Consider the following 12,744-nt stretch of genomic DNA (forward strand, 5'->3'; position numbering starts at 1 on the left):
TTGATGAATCCCAGGAATCTTAGCACCGCTTTCTTGTCATGTGGTCTCTGCATGCTCTGAATTGCGGCGATCTTCTCAGCCCAGGAAGGTCAGAGAGGACCGTGCAAAGGTGCACTTGGCCCGGTTGAGCTTCAGTCCAAAGTGGTGGATCCTTTTGAAGACTTGCTTCAACCTCGCAATGTGGTCTTCCTCTGTCGTTGACCATATTATGATGTCATCCACATAGACACGGACGCCTTCAATGCCTTCTATCATCTGTCCATTATTCTGTGAAATATTTCGGATGCAGATATAATGCCAAAGGGCATCCGATTATAACAGTACCTTCCAAACGGCGTGTTGAAGGTACACAGCAGGCAGCTGGACTCATCGAGCTGCATTTGCCAGAAGCCCTGTGAGGCATCAAGTTTGGTAAATATGCGAGCTTGTGCCATTTCGCTTGTTATCTCCTCTCGCTTGGGGATAGGGTAGTGTTCCCTGCGAATGTTCTTATTCAAGTCTTTGGGATCTAAACAGATCCTGAGTTCACCAGACAGCTTCTTAACACACACCAGCGAGCTGACCCAGTCAGTCGGCTGTGTGACTCGTGAGATAATGCCTTGAGATTGGAGACGTTGAAGTTCAGCTTTTAGCTTGTCCCGCAATGGAGCCGGCACCCTCCGTGGGGCATGAACAACCGGTATGGCATCCTTTTTGAGCAGGATTTTGTATTTGTAGGGTAGCGTACCCATGCCAGAGAAGACGTCGGGGTACTCGCTGAGTAGCAGCTGTATGTCATCGGCAATGCGTGATGAGTCAGCCGCGTGCATGAAGATCCTTTGAATTAGCCGCAAATCCTTGCAGGCTTGAGCACCTAGCAGTGAGGATCTTTTGTCATCTACAATTTCAAATCATAGTCCTGTTGTGACTGTCTTGTTGGCAACTTGTAGGTGGCAGGATCCCTTTGAGGTGATCTGGTTTCCGTTGTAATCAGTTAACTTGCATGCGACAGGTAACATCTCGTACGTCCCTGGGACAGATGCGAGATCTTTGCTCATCATCAAGTTTGCGTAGGCTCCCGTGTCCAGCTTGAACGTGATAGGGAAGTCATTGACTTGCACCGTAGCACTCCATTCGCTTGTGGAGTCGATGGCATGCACGTGTCGAGGCTTTGTTGTCAGCTCCTGTGGTTCCGCTGTGGCGTTTATAATTCCAATGCCGTACGTGTTCTCCCAGGAGTGGAATTCTTCGTGGTCGGAGAAATTGTCTTCGGGTGCCGGAGTGTCCATTACATCGACTGTGCGTACTTTAAAGTCTCCATGCCTTTGCATCGTGGAGTAATATTTGGCTGTCGACTGACATTGGGAGGCAAAATAGTTAATTTTGGAGCATTTTCTGCACCTTTTTCCTTGTGCAGGACATTTCCCTTTTAAATGGGCGGAGCCACAGTGATGACACGTCATGACATCATGCGTATGTTGCGTTCGCGCATGCGCAGCACGACTTTCAGTCCGGGGCCGGTATTGCGAGAAGTGCGCAAGCGCGTACCGTGTACTTCCGGGGTCGCGTCTTTCGGGATGGCGCGCATGCGCAGACGGGCCGGCAACCAGAAGAGAGGGCCCGTGAGGAGAGGTCACCATTTTCACATCTGCCTCGTGGTGAGTGTTTTTCAAGGTATGTTTGTCAAACAGTTCCAGTAACTGCTGCTTTTTCTGCTCCTGTAGTAAGCATTTATCTATGGTGGTTTTCAGTGTTAAGTCATTTTGCAGCGTTAATGATTCTTTTAGATTTCCGTTGGCAAGACCATAGATTAATTGATCTCTGATGATTGAGTGTTAAATCACCGTAGTTGCAGCCTTGTGCTAGCAAGCACAGATCTGTTACAAAGTGGGAGGTAGTCTCCCCGTTTTTTTGGAATCTGTTACGCAGGTTGAATCTTTCAATGATTTCATTGGATTGTGATTTACAGTGGTCATCAAATTTTGCCACTATCACTTGATACGTGGTTTTATCTTCAGTATCAGCATACGTAAAAGAGTTATAAATGTCTATCGCCTGCTGGCCTGCCATTGAGAGTAAAAGTCCAATTTTTCTGTCATCGGTGGCTGCATTTAAGTTCAGGGCTGACATGTATAGCTGAAACTGCTGTTTAAACATTTTCCAGTTGCTATTTAAATTACCTGTAGTTCTCATCATCCCTGGACGTAGCGTCTGATCCATTGCTTCAGATGGTCGTCTGGAGTCGAGAGGCTGCGAAGTCTTCCACAGTCGGGCGGCCGGCCTGTTGCTTTTGCTGGTTGCGTTGGTTCTTTCTGTTCAAAGAAGCCACTCCTGTACCATGTTATGTTTCTTAAAAGAATGCTAGAAGTCGTTCAGCAATTGAAGGATGGTTTATTGTGCTCCACAATAAATTACTTCGTTAGCTTTTACTTACAGAATGGCACTTGTAAAGATACTGCTTTTCTATGCTCTGTAACTAGGCCTAATCACTTGCAGCCCTGTGCTCAACTTCCGACCTGTCCTGCTCCCCTGCCTCTCCAGCCAAAGTGAGCGAGGGCAGGCCTTCGGCGTCACTCTTATATGTCCCCGTGCTGCCCCCCGGTTGTACTTCCATTTCCCATCAGCCCCTTCTGTACACACTTAGGCGAGGATCACTACAGTAAAGTGGTTCGTAGTCTTCTCCCCATCAACATTTGTGCAGGTGAGACACTCGTCGATAACGGAGTTGCTCGGTACGCTGACAATGCTAATGGCATGTCTTGACCATCTTCACTCGCCTTGCGGAGCAATATCTGAATTATCCCTACTCCTCTCTCTGATTTCCTGTTAGACTGTGGATAATGTGGGCTCGCCGTCACATGGTTGAAATTATATTGCTTTGCAAACTGTGTCCACTCCCAACTCGAGAAGTGCAGACCATTGTCAGAGACAACGTTAAGCGGAATACCATGGCGTGCAAAACTCGATTTTGTTGCCTTTATCACTGATCTGGCAGTTGAATCTTTTAACAACATCACCTCTGGAAAGTTGGAGTAATAATCTATGACTATCAAGTAGTCATGACCCTGGAAATGAAATAGATCCATGCCCACTTTGTTCCATGGATTGGTTACTAACTCCATCTGTTACATGGTTTCTTTGCTCTGTGCAGGCTGATGCATCTGACAAATTAGACATGCTTGATCATACTGATCGATCTCCCTGATTATTCCCGGCCAATACACTAATTGACTGTCTCGCCTGCAACACTTTTCGATACCTCGATGACCCTTGTGAATCTCCCGAGACATAAACTGGCAAGTATCACTCTCCTGTCTCTCTTTAGCAGGACACCACCAATTGTAATCAAATCATCTGTTATGTCTCAAAAGGATAATTTGCATCCAGCAGGCCATCCATCTCTGAGATATTGTTTCACCTTCTGGAGCGTCAAATCCTTATCGTTTTGGCTTTTATGGTCTGCAGTTTGAGATCAGAAACTGGTAGTATCTCAAAAATTAGACGAACTTCCACTATTCGGGCTAACTCGGGTTCTGATATTTCAGCATCTGTAGTTGCCCTGGATAGCGTGTCCACCCACAACTAACTCCTTGCCAGGAGTATACACCAGGTCAAAATCATATCTCCTGAGTTTCATCATCATGCATGCAACCGCGGGGACATCTCGTTCGGGTCCTTTCTGATGATGCTCACCAATGGCCTATGGTCCGTCTCAACAGTAAAATGCAACAGGCCATATACATAGTTGTGGAATTTTGTAATACAAATGACTAGGACAAGGCACTCTTTCTCAACCTGCGCGTATCTCTGCTCCAATGGGAGTCATGGACCGGGACGCATGTGCAATTGGTTGCCACCTCTCGTGGTCGTCATTTTACAGGAGAACTTCGTCAATGCCTAGCTTGCATCAATGGAAATCTTTATCTTTCTCTTGCGATCGTAGAATGCCAATAGCGGAGCAGTGGTCAGGTCTTCCTTCATGTCCCGCCACTCTGCCGCATGCACAGATGTCCATTCGAATGTAACGTTCTTCTTGGTGAGGTTCCTAACAGCCTGCATTCGGCCTGCGAGGTGAGGAATGAACTTTCCCATGAAGTTCACTACTCCAAGCATGCGTATAATTGCCTTTTTGTCTTCCGGTTTCGGCATATCCCCAATGGCCTTTACTTTGTCTGGGTCTGGTCGAACACCTTCTCGTGAATGATGTCACCCAAGAACTTCCATCTGTATATTCTGAACTGGCATTTCTCCCGATTAAGCATGAGACCGTAGTGTTGAACTCTATCAAACACCTGTCGGAAGCTGGTAATGAGCTGGACCAGATGATGATATCATCCTCATGCTTAGAATCCCCTAGAATCCCCTCTCTGATAGTCTCCACCGCTCGGTGGAATATCTCTGAGGCTGATATGATGCCAAATGGAAGGCGATTAAAGCAGTATCACCCAAAAGGTGCGTTCAACGTACAGAGCTTGTTGCTTGGACCATTCAGCTTGAGCTGCCAAAAAATTTGAATGCATCCCCCTTTGTGAATTTCGTCGCATCTACCATTTCCGCCATAATCTCTTCCCTCTTGGGGATCTGGTACTGTTCTCTCAGTATGTTGGCAGTAAGGTCCTTCGGATCAATGTGTATCCAAAGGTTTCCATTGGTCTTTCATACACAGACCATTGAACTGACCCAGTCTGTCGGCTGTGTGACCCTGGAGTTTACATTTGGTTTCTGCATGCGCTCAAGCTCAGCTTTAAGCCTCTCTTGTAACGGAGCTGGCACTCGCCATGGCGCATACATTACTGGCTTGGCATCCTTCTTCAACTTAATCGAATAGATGAACGGTAAGGTGCCCATACCTGAAAAGACATGATCATATTCGTCCAAGAGTTGATCTATGTCAACCTGGAGCGCTGTCAGGCACACTGTCAGCCGTGTGAATGTGCTTCACCAGGTTCAGCTTCACCAGTATCAATGCCAATCAATGAAGATTTCTCACCCTCTACCACCTCCAAGGATGGTAGCATAGTGGTTAGCACAGTTGCCTCGCAGCTCCAGGGTCCTAGGTTCAATTATCGGCTTGGGTCACTGTCGGTCTGAGTCTGCACGTTCTCCCCGTGTGTGCGTAGATTTCCTCCGGGTGCTCCGGTTTCCTCCCACAGTCCGAAGATGTGCAGGTTGGGAGGATTGGCCATGCTAAATTGCCCTTAGTGTCCAAAAGGTGGGTGGGGTTACTGGGTTACGGGAATAGGGTGAAGGAGTGGGCTTGGGTAGGGTGCTCTTTCTAATGGCCGGTGCAGACTCGATGGGCCGAATGGCCTCCTTCTGCACTGTAAATTCTTTGAAATCTATGAAAATCTATATTTTCCCATTTTTCACGACGAGTCAGCATGCCCCCTTTGTAGCTATCGTGTTACCATTGCAATCTGTGAGCTTACAAGTGGACTGCTTTACCAGAGGCTTTCAGATTGCTTGCTTTAAAGGTCGGAACATGATAATATTTGAGTACGCTCCTGTGTCAATCTTGAATGGGATCAATTCACCATTCATTTCAAGTGAGAAAGTCCACTCCTTTATTATCTTTGACAGTGTTTTTACTGGTCTTTCTTCTCAATCCAATAATTCAATCTTTGCAATGGCTTCTGTCATGAAGGTATCTGAAAGTGAATATAGAACATAGAACAGTACAGCACAGAACAGGCCCTTCGGCCCTCGATGTTGTGCCGAGCAATGATCACCCTACTCAAACCCACGTATCCACCCTATACCTGTAACCCAACAACCCCCCCCTTAACCTTACTTTTTAGGACACTATGGGCAATTTAGCATGGCCAATCCACCTAACCCGCACATCTTTGGACTGTGGGAGGAAACCGGAGCACCCGGAGAAAACCCACACACACACGGGGAGGACGTGCAGACTCCGCACAGACAGTGACCCAGCCGGGTATCGAACCTGGGACCCTGGAGCTGTGAAGCATTTATGCTAACCACTATGCTACCGTGAGCAACCGTCTCTATCTTCTGTGATTTGGGATTTTTTTCTCAACACTTTGCACCCCTTGAATCCTTCTGCCATCACTATAATGCTGTTTAAATTTGGTTACTGGAACAGTTGGTGCTAAACAACACTGTGCTGCAAAATGATTTAGTTTACCACAATGGGAACAATGTTTCCCTCTCGCCGGATAATTTATTTTTACTGCGGGCCTGTCCACAGTGTGTGCACGTCATCACACACATGACGTCGCAATCAAAATTGCCACCGGCCATTGTACACAATTTTCTTTGCTGCGACACACCATTAATGGCGTCAACTATGTTTATCGATTTCGCACTCTTTTCCTTAGCCATGAATTTGGCATATTCGTTCGATGCCTGTTCGCTGGCCTTACACATATTAATAGCATCTTCAATCAACAACACCGGTCTCCTGAGTTTTTTCTTATGCACCCGTTCTCCGTTTATTCCGAACACAACTTAATCTCGCAGCATAGACTCGGAGCCTGAGGCAAAATTACCGGACTGCGTTCGGAGCTTAAGATGTGTGTTGTCTGAATCTACAGACTCTCCTCTGAACTGCAGCTGTTTGTTTAACACGTAGCAGTCTTTGATTTTTTTTACAATCAGACATCTCTGTAGCACCATACTGTATTTACTTTTGTCCTCATCTGCATTGACTTCAAACGAATTGAATAACTCCAATGCTTGCGGTCCAGCCACATTTTGTAGGAGAGCTATCTTATGTTGTTCAAGACTTTGAACTGTTGCTTACAGAAAACCCAGTTCTGGCGTAGTTTACCATGTGTTTTGAAGTGGTCGGACTTCTTGAAGCCTTCCATCTTCTGATCAGTCTTTACTGTACATTTTTTCTGAGTTGTAGCTTCTTCAATCTCTGCTTTCTTCAATCTCCAATGCCATTCTATACTAATCTAATTGACTGTTTCTTTCGAATAGACTCCTGGTACCATGTGGTGTCCTTTTTGTTGCCTATTTAGGATGGTTGACGTAGTGTTCCACAAAGACCACCGTATAGCTTTTACTTGAACAAAGATATGATTTTATTTACACTACTAAATTGGGTTTTGACACTTAGTCCTTTTAGAATTCAGAATTGATCAATAACATCTAACTACACTCATCTACTGCTAATCTCACTACTGATATAAACTATAAAAAACCTTCTCAGACTAACTGTTCTCATGACCTTTCACTAGCTAGCTCCTGCATACACTCCTAAGGCCTAGCATCACTGCTTTTATAGTAGTATCTGCAGCTCCCTCTAGTGGCCATTCATGGCACTACATTAACCCTTATGATGCTGATAGTTATGGTGATGATACCATAATGATGGAGAATAGAATGCTTTTTAGAGGTCTTTGTATCGTACAAGCAAACATCCCCTTGTCCCTTATGTGAAGTTTCAAGCTATTTTCTCAGATTGGTCTGTTACACATGGACAAAAGAACATTAAAATGCTCACAGAACATAATTCATCCAAGTATATATTGGTCTCTTCTGCAGAATTCTTGCCCCTGAAATGTATACCTTGAATTGATCTAATGGGCGTACAGTTCATTTGAAAAGTATAAAATGGTGGCTAGTGATAATCAGATCTTCTTTTGTGCAGTTCTCACATAGTGTGATTCACCATATAAAAGATTTTCATTCATAGCCCTCTGATCTTCAAAAAAATAAGCAATGGATTGATGTGAATGACTGAAATAACACACTTTTAAACATAAGACTGAATAAAATGATTGTACTTAGTGCAATCGAAGTGCCGACTGAGTGGCTGTCATATGGCAGATTGTCATGAGCGTTTGAAGATGAACCTAAATTTCCAGTGGGTCTCTGGTGGGCAACTGGCAACACTAGCCTAAGGGTGGGATTTTCCAGTGGCGGGCATCATGGTGGGCAGGATGGGACAATTCGCAGTGCAGACAAAAGCCATGTTCTCACCAGCGAACAAATTATGATTTTCCTTCACAGATTTTCATGGCTGATTGGGGTGTTCACTGCGCCATGTCGGGAACGGCATTTGCATCCCTTTGTATCTCAAGATACTCCTAAAAACCCAGCTCGCTGGAATCACGTTGTCTACTCCAAATCTAACAGCCACGGAAATTAGCTAATTTGCTATAGCAAATTAGACCAGTGTGAATTGCGATCGGATATAATTGATATACGCCCGACATACTAGATTTCACTCGTGACTCCGAGGTGTGTATGCACAGCAGTCACATACCTTTCAATGCACTGCATTCATGACTTCTCCGACTCTGTGTCAAGGCTGCTCAGATGAGACCAACAGGAAGGGAACGGAAGGGAAGAGACTGGAGGACACGTGCTTGACTTTGGGGGTAAGGGGGGAGAGGATGAATTAGCCAGAGGCTTGGAATGGGGCTGGAAGGCACATGCTTGATTAGGGTGGTGTTGATTAGGGGTGTTGTCTGTAGCCAGAAGGGAAGGAATTGATAAGCACACATGACTGGTGGTGGGGTGTTGTCTGTAACCCAGAAGGGAAGGAGTTGACAAGACTGGGGGCGGGGTTGACTGAAGCACAGGAGGGAAAGAGTGGACAGAGGCATATGCCGGATGGGGGAGTGGGGTGTTGTTGTGAAAGGAAGAATGGATGTAAGTCTGAGGTGGACCTGGGTCAGTGAACACCATTCTACAAAGCTTCATCTGGCATGCATGTCAAGTTCCCAGTAGAGGGAGGAGGAGAGCCAGTCAATTCCTGACACATTTGCCTCCTCGGTGGCTTTGTACTAGGCCTTGAGTGACACAGTCACAGTCAGGGGAGGCAGCTGCAGCCTGTAAATGGGTAACTAAATGAAGCGGCTGGGTCTCGGATGTGGGGGTGCTCTTGGCAAGCACTAGGCATGGAACCTCAAGATGGAGACTAGTGAGGTCGATATAGGGCTTTGCGACACCCACGTATACATTTCAGGATGGGGGATGGGGTGCTGAGGGGAGGACAGGGATATTTATAAGATATACAATGGGCTCAGGATTAGAGGTAAGGCAGGAGAGTGATCGGAGGAAGGGAAACTTGCACATAATGCTCTTTCAGGATCATAGGAGCTTGGATGGTGATGGGATGGGGGAGAAACTGTCTCATTGTAGGAATGGTGCAGCATCATTTCAACAGCCGATAGAATGACGCAGCTCAAAAATAAACTAAGTAAAAAAAATTGCCAAGGGAGAGATCCGCAGGCTTGCGGGAGACGTCGACTACTGAATTTTGAGCCAATTATGGGACACCTAAATAATTTCCACTTCAAGATATGGCGAACAAGGCTCAGCTGAGACATTTTAAGAAGAATAAAATGTCAAGTGAAAGAATTGGCAACATAACTCATGGTGGCATTCCAGCGAGAATCCATCAGTACTTGGCACCAAATGTTGATTGAGTTTGAATGACCATTTGTCCCTCTCAGAGGGATGTGTAATGGTCAGATAGATCAAGCTGTTAGGGGGAAAAAGTACTATAGTACATGTGTAAAATACCTCCAACCTCTATACATTGTAGCTGAAAGATTCAGGCTATACACGGCGCAACAATTACAGCCATTACATTAGTGCAAGGCTGGGCTTTAGTGCACTCCAAAGGACTAAAGCCTCCTTGACTGAGGCTGCTAGCTTTTGGATGTACTTATCCAGATCCAATCCCCTTTATTAATGCACTGTCATGCCTGCTGGGGTGGGGGGGACGACTTCCAGTGATCCGCAAAACAGGGTTACAGCTGCAAGGGAGGATCTGGGCATGGAATTCCTGGAATGTGGGCAGCACGGTAGCATTGTGGATAGCACAATTGCTTCACAGCTCCAGGGTCCTAGGTTCGAATCCGGCTTGGGTCACTGTCTGTGCGGAGTCTGCACATCCTCCCTGTGTGTGCGTGGGTTTCCTCCGGGTGCTCCAGTTTTCTCCCACAGTCCAAAGATGTGCAGGTTAGGTGGATTGGCCATGATAAATTGCCCTTAGTGTCCAAAATTGCCCTTAATGTTGGGTGGGGTTACTGGATTATGGGGATAGGGTGGAGGTGTTGACCTTGGGTAGAGTGCTCTTTCCAAGAACCGGTGCAGATTCGATGGGCTGAGTGGCCTCCTTCTGCACTGTAAATTCTATGATTAAAACATTATTTGATAATAAGGGTATCACAATGACTCTCCAGCCTGGTGATGGAAGGTGATCATTGCGGGGTAAGTTTCAATCATGTCTGTTCAATCTCCCCACAGAAACAGGGAGGAGTACAGAGTTCTGGGAGCAGACAACACTGCCCTTTTCATGGCTGTCATGCAGGAGAAGGGCCCATCGTCGTCAGGCAGGGCAAAGGAAAGAGCCTGGCCCTGAGGAACATTGGCGAGTGGAGTCCCATAAAGACCCAGAAGTTGAGACGGAGAGACCAATTCCACAAAGGCATGACCCATGGTGTACAAAAGATACCTCTCAAACTTGCAGATGAGCAAGAGACAGTGCCATCAATGTCTTTGCTTGTCAAAGCATCTGACATTGCCAGAGGCTCTAAAGGTGACCGCCACTCTCAACATTTTTGCAAGGGGCAGTTAGGGATAAGACCTCCAACAGCACCCATGGTGAAGAAATTAGACATGCAGCAGTCTTTTCAAGTATCATACCAGCATCTCACTGCCTATTCCAGTCTTCAAGAGGCAAGAAGAGCACTGCACACCACAGTGCACTCATATCAGCATTCCTGGAGCATTGTAAGGCACCTCGAGGACAATCCTCCATCACTGGTTCCCACGTGAAGAAAGTTCTCTCAGTGTTACAAAAGGGAAGAGTGCAACTCTTCCCATTTGAAGGCGAATTTTGTTTGATTACGACAAGATTGGAAATATATCGTTTAAACTTCAACTACTGGAATCCATCTTAGGCAACTTTAAGAGATGCTATGGTACAGAATTAGCTGGACAAGTTATCTTGATATTAGGTCTGTCCACAGGTCACAGCACGCCATGATTGCCTGAGTTCAGTTTACCAGAGTATTACTCTAGGTTTTTGTAACATTTTGGCTTACTCCTATTTGTATGCCATGGTTAAAGAAATGAAAAGTGAATCGCTTGCAGCAAGTGTGGTTTCTTCATTCTTCCATGAAAGCACAGCTTTAATAAGCAAAACTATATGCAGAGTTTCTGTCTCCAAGATATCAGATAGAAAGTGGGCAGCAGTGGAAGGAGAGAGAGGGGGTTGGGGGGAGGTCTCCAAGAGAGATAAAGAACTGCAATTAGTGTGGCCAGCAGAGAGGAGTGTGCTGCCTTCCTGCGAACTACCAAGCAGGATGCAGGAGGGAAGATGGTCTCTGATCAAAGAGACATATTTGATGGCATACTAGGGAATCCAGAACATTCATTCTGCTATATCCAGGGGTGGAGGAACAATCACCAGAGTGGGCTTTGCTGCTAGTATCCAGTTCGGGACCTCTTTGCAAACTGAGAGCAGTGCCTTTCGAGGGCCACTCGATGTTGCAACTCAGAGAAATGGGGAAAAGCTGAGTGATGTTGAACTGGTTCCTGTAACAACAGCAATTCTGCAAAGAGCAGACAGTGAAGTACAATTGTGACATGGGGCTTTTGGTCATGTTAAAAGCTTAAAGAAGTGATATCTTTCCTGTAGCTTGGAATATTACTTGCCAACTAAGTAATGTTACTTTTCGTTAGTTGCAGTAAAAGTCTTAAAATATTATGTTGTGAGTTTCCTTTGAGTTGGTCAGCAGGAATTGAAATAAAGTTATCAGCCTCTGCAGTGTTCATAATAATAATAATAATTTCAAACCCTTTTCTGGAAACATCCTTTCCAAACGCATTGTTTTGATGGTCTGGACACAATTTCTCCGTCACGTGCAATATACTAAGTTTAGCAGCTCGCAACATGTGTTGTCTTCAAACACTATTCTTAGAATTTAAATTTTCATCACATATTTGTAAAATGCACAGAAAATTATTTTCATGTTGTCCTTACTGTGTTGTTCCTCGTGTCTTAATAAAGCTTGTAGTCTCAAGTGTGGAGAAGATGTTTTATTGTGAGTTCGTTCAGTTTCCAGAGCTCGACCTAGAACTACCTTCCAGTGCTAACTACCAGCTTTGCTTGCTGTGTGTCCTGCTTACCAGCCCGCCTGCTGTGAAGAGTGTGTCCTCACTTCCTGTCCTGATCTATTTATATGGCTCTCCCGTGCTCCCTCTAGTGGTCGCTCAGTTGTGTTGCATCTGGTTAACTTGTGATCACCACATCCCCCTTTTTCTCTTAACATATTTTCTGAACATCGTTAAAGAAAATTGTACATCCTGTCCCAGTGTATTTATAGCTCTCCCGCTCGTGTTTGCTCTGTTGTTTTTGTATCTGGTCAATCTACGATCACCACATCCCCCTCTTTCTCATTACATAGTCACCACACTTACTTTCTATTTATTACTGTTAAAGGTTAAATCAATTTTAAACGCTCACCCCCCCCCCCCCCCCCCCCCCCCCATTTCAGGAAAATACCAGTGCCCAAACTAGAGTTCAATATTTTAAAGTCTCTTTGTGGTTGCTACTTACTTTCTCTTAAAAAAAGCATGCAAAGTTGCTTTGTATATTAAGTATTATTTTAGTTATGTTTGCCAAGTTTCAATTACCTCGAACAGATCGGAGCTTGCTTTTCAAGATTATATATAATTTTAAAGGAAATCATTAAACATTCAGCCGTCAATACATGTGGAAATTGAGATTTAAAAAATCTGGAAGCACTGACTTGTTGGTTTTGATCACGCTTC

This window comes from Scyliorhinus canicula, chromosome 8 (genome assembly GCF_902713615.1).
Source record: "Scyliorhinus canicula chromosome 8, sScyCan1.1, whole genome shotgun sequence".
In the NCBI taxonomy this organism is placed as follows: domain Eukaryota; kingdom Metazoa; phylum Chordata; class Chondrichthyes; order Carcharhiniformes; family Scyliorhinidae; genus Scyliorhinus; species Scyliorhinus canicula.